Source organism: Centruroides vittatus, unplaced genomic scaffold (genome assembly GCF_030686945.1).
Source record: "Centruroides vittatus isolate TY-2023 unplaced genomic scaffold, ASM3068694v2 contig_506, whole genome shotgun sequence".
Classification (NCBI taxonomy): Eukaryota; Metazoa; Arthropoda; class Arachnida; order Scorpiones; family Buthidae; genus Centruroides; species Centruroides vittatus.
The window spans coordinates 306,439-321,705 of NW_027122293.1; the positions used below are offsets into that span (position 1 = coordinate 306,439).

Below are 15,267 nucleotides of genomic sequence, written 5' to 3' on the forward strand. Positions count from 1 at the left end.
AACCATCTAAACTTCTTCCCTTGGAGAACACTATATTAACCCAGCACTCCTCGTGGTTGGATTTGTAATGCTGTTACTCGAGGGTGAGTGCCGCACTCACCCTACATATCATATTTTTAATGATTTGTCTCAAGAAATTTTACTTAGATCATGAAATTTTGTTATGAATAATAGACATTTTAATGTTTACTTTAATTCAGTTAGAATACATTAAAAATGATTTCAATATAGAGACAGAAAACTGATACCTGATCAGATCAATAAAAACAGAAATACGATATCTGAAATCATTGTTCAACATAATTATAATTTCTATTCAAGTTCTGAGTCTGTTTAGTCTGGATTTTTAAACTGGTATTGTTTGCAGATTGTTTTTATATAATGTGTCTGCAGATATTTTCAATATGCTACATGTTACACTCTCGGATGTTGTGTTCCTGTTCTTCTTTTTTGGGCAATATGCACACTTTACTCTTGAAATTAATGTTGCCTGTGGAGGATTTGGTTTATTTTTCAACACTTCCAGGATTTTCATATGGAAATCCTCATTCTCATTGTCTGCAAGGATGGAGCTTACAGTTTCTTCCTCAGACTCCTCATCATGCCATTTCAGAAACATTTCATTATGTTTTATGAAAGTTCATATATACAATATCACTTTACAAATAGAATCTTACCACTTTGAATGCAAAAAAAAAGACACATCATTACTCGTGGATGAGTGCCGCACTAACTTGTCCAATACGACTGAAAAAAGGCAGCACTGAAAGCACTAGCGAGGACTACTATTTCCAATTCCAGTATTTTTTTGAAGGGGATACTTGGGAAAGAAGGTAGCCGAGAATTTGGCCACAAAGCTTCCAAGAAGCCCAAGTTATAAGCATTTTAAAATGAAAGATGAGCGCAGTGCTCGAGTAATGGTGGGTTAATTTATTAATAATTTCACACTTTCATGTTATTCTTTATTAATAAAAGTATTTAATATTAAATGATGATGATATAAATTTTTCAGTGTTCAAATATAGATCTTTCACTATTAACTACTGATTAGTTTTAAATGATTAAATGATGTGTGATGATATCACTTGTTATCAATTAATAAAATGATTTAAAAATGACCAAATGACATAAGTTGGTATCAATTGATGAAATGATGTCACTTATGAAATGGTTATTTGGTCAATTTCATACTAATTAATATCAATTATTGTCTATTGAATATTGTTTAATTCTTGTGAATTCACAAAAACATTTTTAAGTGATCAATTAATATTAAATGATAAATTAAAAACTACTACGTAAATTGATTTGATGTATTTATTTCAAAATGTGAAATAATAAAAAATCAAATAATAGACCATACAGAACATAAACTAAACAATAAACAGAATATTTGCCAAACAACACCATTTGTCATTTACTAAATGATACTTGGAATTTTAAAATGTGAAAACATTACAAGATCATTGGATAATAATTTATGTCATTATTTAACATTCTCTTCTACAAAGTAAATGAATGCAAAGAACTTACCATTTAATATCATTTCCTACAAATTGACATAAACTCTGACTTGTCATTAGCAAATAATTTCAAATGATCTGACGACCAATTCGCAGAGGTCCCCAGAAACTGGACTGCTCATGGGGACTCCTCTACTCTGTGTATACACAATCCCATTAAATTGAAATATAGAACTGTAACACAGTGTTAGACTTCCAATCCTTGTACCCATCCATAGAGCTATCTCCTTGTTTTTGTGCTCTCAGGGACTTCCTGTTTGCAAGAGTGGACAATAGAACTATGCACCAACGCGTACTCAAATTGGCCCACTTGGTGTGTTATAGTTTTATATTTCAATTTAATGGGATTGTGTATACACAGAGTAGAAGAGACCCCATGGGCAGTCCAATTTCAAATGATATTTTTACTATGGATATTCTCATTTTCAGAATCTCTTTAACAAGAAAACTGTTTTAATATTATGTTTTATTTTTCAATGTACAGTATGCTTACTGATAAATGAAAAGTTATTAATACTCTGCTGTAATTTAAAGTGATCAGACATATTTACTAGGCCTATATGTTTATATAATCTGTAATTTTATGTACTCTGGTGAAAAATATTTAGTAAAACATACATTTTTAGAATTTTGTTTATTTACATGAAAATTTTTTTTAAAACTTCTAAGCAATAGTATTATTCCTACAATACTAAGATGATCAACCATACGAACTCAATTGAAGAAGTAATCACAAAATAAATAACCTATTTCCAAACAACAAGGTATTTGCTTATTGGAAATGGTTTATTGAATTTGTTATATATCTACCAGTTTGATAAATACACAAAAGCAGGTAATCATCATCATATCTCAACACTGCAAAAACATAACTAACCAGCCACAAAATTATAAATTTTAACCAGTTGTAAAGTAGCAGTTGTTAACTTAGCAAATGAAAAAATGAAATTCAGAATTTTCTTCTATTGTAATGAACACATTTTATGAATTGTGTATTATAACAAAAAAAAAAATATTTTAAAAAAGTTATTTATTCTGTTATTATTATTAAGTTATTGCCTATTTATTGAGTGTGTTAACTCAATCAATAACAGAATTGCTTAAGAAATTTTGTTATATACATAAATTCAATGGTTTTTTTCTAAAAAAACTATTGCCAGTAGTGATATATGTAGTAACTGAACATATAAAATTCTTTGTACTGTGCAACTGTTGATACTACATAATGGTTATCAATACTTTTTGCTCTATCTGCTGGTATGTTGTACCAGTGTATCCTGCCTGAAAAATAGATGTGGATAAATTTATTCTGAATGATTTTTCTCCAACTATAATAATTATAGTCTTGATTACACTTTTTAAAAATAATTATAAGAAAATGTAAACAGAAAACTTATTAACTAAAAATGCTGAAAATTATAACACACACACAATTTGAAAAACACATAACTAAATAAATCACTTATTGATTATTCTTTAAAGTGTGCATCAGAAAATATATTATAAAATTTCAAATATTTATACAATTACGAACAAATGGAAACCATTTTATTCAATAAAATAATCCAATATTGATCCTTAAAAATCGGATTAATGATGTCTTAATTGCAGTTATTTTTTTTTTTTCAATAAATATGAATTTATCAATAATTTCTCTGAAATTACAACATCATTTTTGAAGATTTTTTCTCTAAACATATAGAATGTTATCATCATAAATAAATTATCACACTACAAAATATATTTTCATAATATAACTTGTAGAAAAACTTTGTTAAATTTATCATTTATCACATTTTATTGATAAATATTGACACTAGATAAAAATTTTTGATGTACCTATTAATCACTTCTTGAAATAAATTTAAACACTCAACACTAAAGCTATTAATGTGTTGGAATGAATGATAAAAAAAAAAAATCATAACTCTCTATTTACAAAACAGAATCTCTTTATATTGATAAACAGATAAAATTTCTTGTTTTAGTTGAGTGATGAGAGGCCAAAAGCCCGAAACGTGTAGAAATACCGTATCAATTAAGTAAAGATGGAAAAGAAGCCACGTGATTGATTAATAACACGATCTTGTGTTTAATACTCTCAAACATAAAAAATTAAAATTTTGAGTTTACTCTTTCCTGTGTTAAAAAACATTTATTTCAATATTACAATTAATCTATAAATTTTAAAAAATGAATTTAATATTTACAGAAATTCCTGAAAACTGGATATCATCATCTATCATTCTAACAGATGTATATAAAATGAAAATAAATGTTTATCTTAAAATGTATTGTTTTGGTCAATAATTCAATACATCAGTAATTGATTTATTAAGAAATGAATTATGTTCTAACATTACTTAAGCTAAGAATAACAACTAAGCTAAAAACGATACACACAAAAAAAAAAAAAATACTTATAAATATAGTATATTAATAAAAGTTTTTTCAATTGGGTTGGTTGCAGTGCTGTAACTAGAGTGGTGCCCGGGCACAGGGCGTAGACCCGAATGGAGCGCAGAAATGACCTGGACCAAGTTTTGGGTAATAGTTTTGGGGCGTAGTTACAGAAATTCATACCGGGCGCATAAAAGGCTAGTTACGGCGCTGGTTGGTTGTTCTACGTATAAATTAAAAATTTTTCAAGAAAACTCATTTTTTAGTTAAACTACTCAATCTACAGCAACTATCAAAAAAATACATATAGAAAATGCATTTTAATATTTAAATCTAAGTAAAATTCCTTGTTGTGAATTAAAACACACGATGTTAAATGTGGTAGTGTTTTAATTCTCAACAAGAAATTTTAATCTTCGGAAGTTGGTATAGATCAAGTAGTTTAACCAGAAAAGGATTTTTCTTGTAAAAATCTTTAATTATAAATGTGATGTACTTTTTTTTTAACTGTTCAGGGAAATTTTTAATATTTATTTTTTTTTCTGAGTTTCTTATTAAATAAGAATCATCATCATTACGTTCTTGAACATCTCAGCTTCGAATTTTGACCAAGAATTTTCGATAATATGAAAATGTCATATCTTTACATGTCAATTTAAAAACCTGTTGGTAATTGATTAATTTCTATCACTATTGAAAATCAATCAATAACAATTAAATTCGAATCGAAGTGATTATATAATTTTTCAATTATACTTTATTATTATTTTTTTTAACATTTCGAAATTCTCGTTGCAAATATTTACTTATAAACTACAATTTTACCTTCAAGACATTTATATTTTGTCACTTCGACGATCAGCTGGTACTAAATAAACAATATATATTTTATAGCGCCCTCTGAAATTTGAAATTGAAAATGTCGATCATAATTACTGTGGATATATTTCGGTACGCATCAATCTCAGCTACAACGGTTTAATAAGCTTTTATTGAGGTGTATGAATAGTAAAAAACTTTTTAGTCATAGCGAAATGATCTTACATTTAATGACAACGTATGGGACTAAAAAATATTAGCGAGGCTGAGGCCGAAGTTTTAAACGCGAAAGCGAGTACTGTACGTCGGACGTTCAGTGCCGCTTTCCTGTAAGCCTAGAAGTTTGACAATGGCGTTTGGAAAGTCAGTGGAATCATGCTCGACATTCCAAACGCCATTGTCAAATTTCTAGGCTGACAGGAAAGCGGTACTGAACGTCCGACGTACACGTTTTCGCGTTTAAAACTTCGGCCTCAACCTCGCTAATATTACGTGCCAATCGTCTTATTCTATTTTTATGATTATTTTTTTAATGTCCCGAAAATATAACCATGGAGGAAGCCATATCTCGTCATCAGAGCTTTCCATATCCAAAACCCGATGGGTGCAATATGAATCAGTTATCGCACCGACGAATATCGGAACATATTTTAGTACATTGCGGTCCACCGATGTGTTTGAACTAGAGAGCCTACAGTTTGAACCACATTGGAATATACACGATAATTTTAAACTGTATTTTTTTCCCTGGATTTAAAATCTAAAAGATGATGCATAATGTAAATTTGTAGAAATCCAATATATTCTTCTTCTTCTGCGGGATTTCCCGGGACGAGAAGAATTTCCCGGGTTAAAATCAACATATCCTAAAATTTCTTTTCCATTCCATATTATTTTCAATTGCCATTTCGTCAGACATGAGGGTGCGTAAATGCACATAAGAAGGTTTTAAAATATATATTTTAAATAGAAAATAAATATTTGAACCACTGAATTAATGAAGTCGAAATGATAAACAATAATATATATTTTTTATTATTCGGCACTGATGACCGAGACTTAAGTAAACGAAAATATTTACATTCAGAAAGATGAAGAAAAGAAAACACGAGATCACTGTTTGTCATATCAATTGCGTTAATTCAGTGATTCAAATATTTAAAAAAAAAGGCCACCATTCATAAGTTTACAATAATAACCGCTATTGTATCCTCCCGTATCCTCTTGGATTCAACACTTAATTGAATAGTATGTACTTTTATTGCACCAAACAATGAACTAGATTAGTTAAACAAGAATTAGAATAATAATATGTACTGTACTTATAAGATACAGCCATTTAATAACGTAACAAAGAAAAAAAATCCAGTTGCTTAACTTTCCGGGCAACAGTTAAAACTGAGTGTGTGACCCCATTTGTTATTGTATTTTATTTTTTAAAAAACTTTTTATATTTTTAATTATTAAAATGGCAAAAAGCTTAATATAGTCCCAAGTACAGCCTACTGCCCCGAGAACCCAATTCGAATTCGGATGGTTTCAAAAATCTTCATAGATGAATTATCCGGATATATTGGAGCCACCATTGATGACATCTGACCAAATCCATGGTGGGCATGATTAAAAGGCTCTTAGTATTGGTAGGGAGAAGAGTTAAAATTAACTATAGAATATATTTCACGTTTATACATGTTTCAAATCGTATCTTTCATACAGAGTTTTAAATGTGTAAGGTTTTTATTTAAAAACCTTTCATCTTTAGATTAAAATAGGCTAAGTTTATAATTCCAATGTCAACAGGATTTTTACATTATTACTCTATAAATCATACTACAACATTATATTTATAATCTTTTAAAATTTTCCTTAATTCTTCGCTTTGTGTTTTCTCGAAATACTATTTATCATATTCATTTATTTAAATTTTATAAACTTTATCTTCCAAACTGGTTTACAAGTCATAGTTTACGCATTAATATCTTTTAAACCATAAGTTATCTGGAAATTTATTAATACGGCTACTAAGGTCGTGTGGGTCCTGCGTAAGAACTATTCAAAAAGTTCCGAGAATATAACATTTAAAAGTTAAAATATTTTCTCGAAATTGATCTAAACACTGTAAAAATGTTAACAGACATAAAAACCACAAGACTTTACTGAAAAATATCGCAGGGATCCACTTTTTAAACAAAGATTTTATGAGATTTTTCGGTTAATGTAACTCTTGGTGCCAAGATGGCGGCTCGTCTCTGATTCCAGCAAGGAACAGTGAGACGCACGTTCTAACCTAACCTAACCTATTATAATAAATTACCATAATTATTAGCAACCAAATTATTAGAATAGGTTTGGTTAGAACGTGCGTCCCCACTGTTCCCTGTCTTCTGATTGCGGGAATCGGAGACGAGCGGCCATCTTGGCACCAAGGGTTACATTAACCGATTTTTCTTATACTTAAAAATTGCTTAAGGATATCCTTAGTCTTGGCATTTTTACTCTACGTTTGTAAATAAAAAGTGAAACAACTAAATAGCCTGTTGCTCTAGAAAACCTAGATTGGTGTCTGGGTCGGGTCAAAAATTTTCTTAGCTGAGTCGACCTGGATATATTATTCAGCCATCTCCATTGTGAGCGTGACCGAATCTATGGTAAACACCGAGATCTCTTACTGCTTACAAAACAGAAGAAAAAACAATTAACTAGGAAGATGATAACAGGCATTTATATACAGGCTATATATCACGTTTTTCTATTTTTCTGAAAGTCTTAATAGAAAATTTTTTATCTTTAAATATCGATTAAATCATACTAAGTATTTATTATTATTTCTGAACGAATATCTGGATATTTAAATGTATTCTTCTCACTTGTCAGTAGAAATGACATAGTTGACACAATTAAACAGATGCTATAATGTAAAGCAGAATGGGAACGAAGTTACATAAACACAGTGTTGAAAAAACGAACTCAAGCAATGTCTCTTTTATTATTGATTGTATAAGGATTGAAATAAGACAAGTTATTTATATTTTTTACTAGAATTTTTAGAATATCAATTTGAAAGCGATATTTCGTTTATTGTAATTTAAATGTTTTTCAGAATCTCTAGCGAATTTTTTTATTACTTGTTAATAATAACAGTTTATTGGACATTATTATTATTATTCTAATTTAAAAACTGCAAACACCGGAAACAAAATGCTTGTGTTTACTCGTATTATGTGAAATGAAAGTAGAAAGAAGCATATTTTTCGGAGTGGAACGACCCATTTTACGTTGTTTTGGTTTTTTTTTTTAAATTCATATTAGACATACTTTTGGGAATTTATGACATTTTTAGACTAAATACGTAACGTAGAACAATTAACATACTACTTTCTCATTGACGTAAGAGCAGATTGTCAACAATGATCTCGTTTCAAACTGACATGATATTCTAAAAGTTCAAGCAGAATACTTTATGTTGTGATTATTTTTATTTCAAATCTCGTACGATTAAAATAAGGAAAACAAAGGCTTAAGTAAACTTATGAAACGTTCTCTTTATAAGCTTATATTGGAACCCTCTTTATATTTAAAGGTTAAAGGGAATTTAAAAATAGTTTCAAAAGATTTGATTAAATTCAAATAATATTCATCTGAAGAAGAAAAATACGCTTCGTGAATATATAAAAACATTCCACATGTTTAATGTACTTGAGATATGTGAATCAGATAGTTAAATAAATAATTTCTAGTATTCATATGCTGTGACTTGTCATAGGAAACATCTGTACAACCTAGTATAGTAATCAGGTGACCCAGTCACCCTTACCTTTATAGATAAATAAATTAAGAAAACAATTCAAATTATAGAAGAGCTATTTGAATGTGACAAACACTCATATACTTATATATATATATATATATATGTATACAATATATGTACAGTACACCAGATCCACGACACTAGTGGTTACATCCATAGTGGTACAGGGGTAAATGTAGGTTGCACCTTCTAATTCGTGTTCCCCTAATATATATCGGATGTACAACGGAAACATATCACTATTATTTTTATATGTTCTTACTTTAGAAGGTTTTAAAACAATAATATAGTAGGCCTAATAATAATAATAAGTACTGTATTTTAAAATGTTAAGCCAAATCAATATTAAATTGTAATATAGAACAAATAGAAGCTCATTTTTTTAAATATTTATTCTATTGATAAATCATTAGTCAGAAGCATTTTGTACTAATTTAGTAAATCTACACTATTTCCTTTCTACCTGCGTGTTATACAAATCGAAAGATAATTTATAAAATAAGATAAAGTTATTTGTAACGACTTTAAAACAATACACAAAACACAAATACAATAATTATTATAAATAATGTAAATTGAATTTACTTAACATTATAATATGAATTCAATTTTCAAACATTCAATATAATTTTTATATTTATTTTATTTGTAAGTTATATATTGATGTTTTTTTGTAATCATCAATCAAAATAAAATATGTAAACATTATAATCTAATCCTAAGCTATTTAATTAAAAAATAAAATTCCGGAAACGAACTTTATCGGGAAGGATATCAACGGAAACGGAAATGGAAATGTAATAGAATGGCTTCTCTGTTAAGCGTGTATTTGTTAATAATATCTTTTGTATATTTTTAATCCATGTAAAAGACATTACTGTATACATGTATAATATTCTAGAGGACAACTATTTTCTTTTTACTTTACTCTTGTAATTTAAATTTTCTTTTCATAATGACACCATCACGTTTACAGGGATTAAACTTGTTATATTACTGGTAAAAACCTTGACATAATGTAAATTTAAACGATATCAACATTAAAATGAATACAAGAAACGAAATTCTGCTTATATATATATATATATATTTATATATATATATATATAAAGCAGGATTCTTTTTCTTATTTTTTAAAGAAATAAATCTAAAAATATGTTGCATATGCTGACAATAGGAAAAACCACAAATATTTTACATAAATTATATGTATATCTAATTTATTGTTTTTAAATGAAATTCTTCTATTTTCTAAGCAGACATTGCTGATACGATGATAAAATAATAGAAATGTGTTTCCATATGGCAGATATTTTTAATGATATCTACCATATGGATTTTACGCCATCGTTCCATTTAATTGGATATAAATAATAATTTATCTTCATTCTAATTGTTAAAAATATATTTAAATATAGTAGAAATAACTCTTAATTTATTATATAAAATTTAATCCAAAAATACTTAATTTTCAAATAAAATTTTTAAAAATTCACTTACAACTAGGTTTATGTTTTTCAGTCGACTGGGATTATGTTTTGTAGCAAATACACATATTTTTAACACTTTTATAGAAAAATTAATGTGATTAAATTTACCGAAAATATAAAGGATCCAAGTGGAATTAGTTATCTCGCGCGATAGACCAACTTTAGGGGAAATATTAATAGGAGGGAAGCTATTGACGACTGATAAGTGCATCCCTCTGTTGTATAAAATTGGTATTATATATATATATATATATATATATATACATTGGTATTAAATTAAACGGAACGTTTAAGATATTAATTAAACAGAATTTGGCACGATATGTTAATAAAAAAAAAACAAAATAAATCTATAACTGTAAAATTATACGGGTATTTGGAAATTCAAATTAAGTAATTTACAAAGTAAATTAATTATTAACCGTGTATAATATGTATTATAAACATTTATACTAAACATATATATATATATATATATATATATATATACTATTTTATTTGTAATATTGTATTTATACAGTGGTGAGTGCCCTTAAAATGCCGTTATTGAAAAACCTTATAAGTACAGATTATTTTCTTGTATAAGCAATCTTTGTTATCTATTAATAATGAAGCCGACACAAACGGTTTGCTCGTGAACAACTAATAATACTATAAATTGTGACGTCACGTTTTGTGATAGAGGTTGGCCTATATTTGTGTGGTAGTTCGGTGTTACACGTGTTTTATGATGTTTCAACATCATAAAACACACACGCAGAATATATTGACACGTAGGAAAATATATATGCTGTGTTATATTTTTATTATAAATATAGTATAACAGGAAAACACATTAATCAATAATTTATTGATAAATTTAATCAAAAGAGAAAATGGCAAATGGCACTTCAATAAGCATGAAACATGAAAGAAGTTTTATCTTTATTGCAGAAAAGGAAGAGAAAATAAGAAATCAAAAAATACTTTTTCGTCTATTGCAATTTGCAATGCCGAAATCATTATAAGTAATATTGTTACCGTGAAAAGAACGTCATTAACAATGAACACATATATCAAATATGATAATAATCTTTTCAAATAGCTCCTCGTTGTAGGCTTATCAATTTAATTCGGATTCGTAGAGGAGTAGAAAGAAATTTTTCTGGGAATCCAAGGTCAACGGAGAAAGAAACGAAAATGTCATTCGCACTTGCACAGTAGTTTTATGAACATTATTAGCGTTAACATTTCCCCTATTATTGGGGATATTAATTAAAATTAGCCTCGGAATTCAATCAATTATGTTACGTGATTGAATTCTAATTTAATATTTAAAGATATTATATAGAATATGCTTAGCCAAGGTGATAGGGGCCTATTGGATACTTCCCTCTTTACCTCTTTTTGTATTACTTTTTATGAAAGAATTATAAACCAAAGTTAATGATCTTTACCTTGTCCTGATGAGCATCCATTGTTAAAATATTTAACTTAATAACTCAATTTAAATTATACATATTTTATTGAAAACATAAAAAATATTGTATAGGCCTATACACTTAATTGATCTGTAAATTGAACTCAGGCATAATAAAAACAAAAAAAAGTAGCTAGGTTATTCAAACATTAAATAATCTATGCTTATAATAAAAATATATATTACATAATTTATTATTATAAACATCTATGCAAGGTTTACTTGTGAATACACGTGAAAACGAAATTTTCAAAAGCTATATAGGCCTATTTAAAAAAAATAAAATAAAATAATAATAATAATAATAATAATAATAATAAAAGTCAAGGGCAGTTTAACTGTCTACTTAAATTTTTAAAGACATAATACATAAAAAGAAAATACTTCTACTTTCGTGTGCAATCAAGGATTTTCGCAATTGAACCCAATAATTATTCTAACGAGGTCATCGCTGTTGGCATCTACAACGACAATGATGTCATATAAACAATAGTTAGTAAGAAGAACGCCTCTATTAAGACTTTAACTCAGCCAGATATGTAAAATCGTGGCTTATTTAGTCTTCGACCATTACTCAATAATCGTTGCAAAATTAAAATATAAAAAGAACAAATATATTGTATTAAAGAATATATCGAAAAATAGACATTTTCTACAGAAGCTTTTATAAAATTTAAAATCTTTATTACGTTGTAAGTAATAAACTATTGAATAAATAAATACAACCAACTGTAATCTAAGCGAAAACAGTTCTATGACCCATAAACCCAATATTCATGTAATGTGAAAGCATCATTATGTTTTAACTCATTTGATACAGTTTAATTCAGTGTTTTCCAATCTGTGAAGCGTACAGCTTTTACCAAATTATTAAAAAAATGGATCAGCCAAACAATTATGCCTAATTCACAACCCTCGAATGCAAAAAATCCATCCACACTCTTGTCGAGAGGTTTCGGCAAGAGTGTGGATGGCGGCGAACAATATACTTTATTTAATAAGGTATAATGTTTTGTAGGCCATTAAATAAATTATAAGGATAGTATCTGTGAAATTAGATTTGTTACGAAAATTAAGGGGAGCGCAACAATTTTTTCTCCTATAAAAGAAGAAGCAAAGGTACTGAAAGTTTGGAAACAACTGGTTTAATTAGTATGCAACACGACATGGTTCTCATAACTAATTTTTTAAAAAAAAGTTACGTGGATGTATATTAATATACGTATTATATAACCACGTAATATAATATATATTACAATAAAAATATTATATAAAAGTTATGGCCAATCGTAGTTAGGTCAGTCATTCTATTAGTTCTATTAAATGCTATTATATGCAAGGTTATAACACTTTAGTCATTTACTCGAATATTGTATTAGGCCTATTTCACAATAAATACAAAATAAAAAAATAAAACAAAATAGAACTACGCATTTTAACATTTAGACGAGCTAATTGTGGTATCGTTACGATCCATATATAGTAAAACCTGTCTAAAACGGAACGTAATGGTATCAGCTAGAAATTTTCGTTTAATAGAGGATTATGTTTTTATTAACGAGGAAAGGGAGAAAAACTGAAAATGTTACAAGTAATATTTAGAACTGCTTCTGTTTTAACGTAAGTACTCCCTCTTTATCTTCTCCAACGAGTCATATAGAAAAAACTCGAAATATCGGTGTGGTGCATAGAGAGAAGTTTCTGTATTTGTTTGTAGCAAAAATATAAAAGATATGGGGCCTCGTCCTCTCTTCTTTAAGGGGAGAGTTGGCCTTTCTAGAGACCCTAAACTAATTTGTTCGTTATGTTAATGTTCATTTTATTTCTTTGGAATTGTTCTTGTTTCTTGTGTGTCCAATGTATAACTCTAAATGAATATTAATACTGCGACAACATATGCATTAATTGCTTTGGTTTGATGTTCTACGGTAATGTAACACATGACGATCTTCCAAGAGGGATGCCTCCTGGGAAGACTTTCTACGGCGGCCATGTTTAATTGCTTTAAATGTGTACATTGCATTGAAATGTATTGAGCTTAATTCGCTGTTGTATTGCTTTGTTAGTGTCCGTTTAATTACATATTCTGTCAGTTTTGGTCTGTTGAAATCCTAATTTGCAGAATCCTCTCTCATCTATGGATTCGATCACATTTCTGTTTCCGAGTTAAAATCATTTTTCTTCAGGATTCCTTTTCAACGTGAAGTGTTCTGTCTGCATTTATCTAGCCAAACTCCATTTGAAAGTCAGTGAAATAAGTGTTTATAACCTCTAACAGGTGAAATAGCTGTGCATGTGTGGATGCATCAAATTTTACGTCATCCACGTACTGTACTGTACATAAGATAACATGTATTGTGTTGTTCTGTTATATTCGATGTTCTGTCTTCTTGTATTCTTAAACACGCGTTGTGTTGTTTGTCTTATTTTTGTGTTTTAATTTTCTTGAATGTTTTCCTAATCACTTTCATTAATTTTGGTATTGTGTTGTCATTGTGTCAGCTTGTCTAATTAATTTATGTATGTCTGAGAATGTTGAATCTGATTGTATGTACTGTACAGTACTTTACGTATTTAGCGTATTTATATTTAAACAGTATTTCTTGAAATCAATGTAAGAGTTTATTAATTCATTTTTTGTCTAATGTCATTAGTTGTAATTATTATGATTATTATCTCGTGTATTTTCCACTATTGTATTTTTGTTGTTGATGTATTTGTTCTGCAACTTGTTATTTGATACATTCGAGTGTTGTTTGTGGAATAAGATTGTCGTGTATAATTATTCTTTTCTGATCAACAATCCTTTGTTCTGCAAAAATTAGATTTGAATACTTTTGTCTGAATCTCTCATATTGTCTGTACGCTGTCTGTTTCCAATTTTATTATAGAATAGTAAGTACTGGTGATGAATTCATTCACTTCCTATCTCCACTTTGATGTATTTCCCACAAGTCATTGGTCAGTTGGGATGAATACTCAGGTCTCTGAGTCTCCTCTGTGTTATATTTGTATTCTTACGGTAAACGATAAACTGCGTTTACGTTACAATTAGATATTGAACGAAAGCATTAAAATTTTGAATTCGAGTCTAAAAGGGGCTTTCTCTGCACGGCTAGAACTGAAGAACATGTATACGAGTGAGGCATCCGAGACGAAAGGTGTCTCGTTTTTCTGGTTTAAAATACCGTGTATTGAGAAAAATACGTTTCTTACACTACATGCAGAAACTAGTGTCCGTCACCAAAGTATACGGAACTGACTCATAAGTTCATCACTGTCAGTGGTGAACTTATGAGGAAGAATCCCGGAATGTACTCTCAGAGAAATAAATAAATCCTGAATCTGTCGCACTGGAAAGACTGCCGACTGCGGAAAGAGAGAAGCTTGTCTTGTATAGCCGACACAATAACATTTCTTTTATCTTGATTATTACATTAAAGATTCATTTCTTAATGTTTTCGAAATTTACATTTATCTATTATTCTTGGCTACTTTCCACGAATATTTTATTATTATTGTAAAAGTTTAAGATTCTTATTGTTCTTGAACGTGACATTAGTTTCATCACTCAACAAATTTGCTTATTTTTCTCGTTATCCTTCATTTTCACTTTCCTGGTTGTTATAATGTACGGCAAGCGGTCAAAGTTGACCCCCAATATTTTTACATTTCTAGACTCGGGTGGACCTTAAAACGTCGAGAAATCTAAAAATATTCGGTGAATTCTTTTCTGCATGTATAGATGTTAATGTATGTGTGTGTGTG

At 28.7% G+C, this 15,267-nt stretch overlaps 1 protein-coding gene across 1 annotated transcript in view; it reads right to left on the minus strand.

Annotated features, from left to right (window-relative positions):
• The window catches only part of LOC136978344 (solute carrier family 15 member 2-like), a 101,374-nt gene extending 91,163 nt beyond the window's left edge, over window positions 1-10,211 (minus strand). The window contains exon 1 of the mRNA XM_067274050.1: window positions 10,051-10,211. The gene's annotated coding sequence lies outside the window, so the exon portion shown is untranslated. The remainder of the gene's footprint in view (window positions 1-10,050) is intronic.
• Window positions 10,212-15,267: the final 5,056 nt, after the last annotated feature.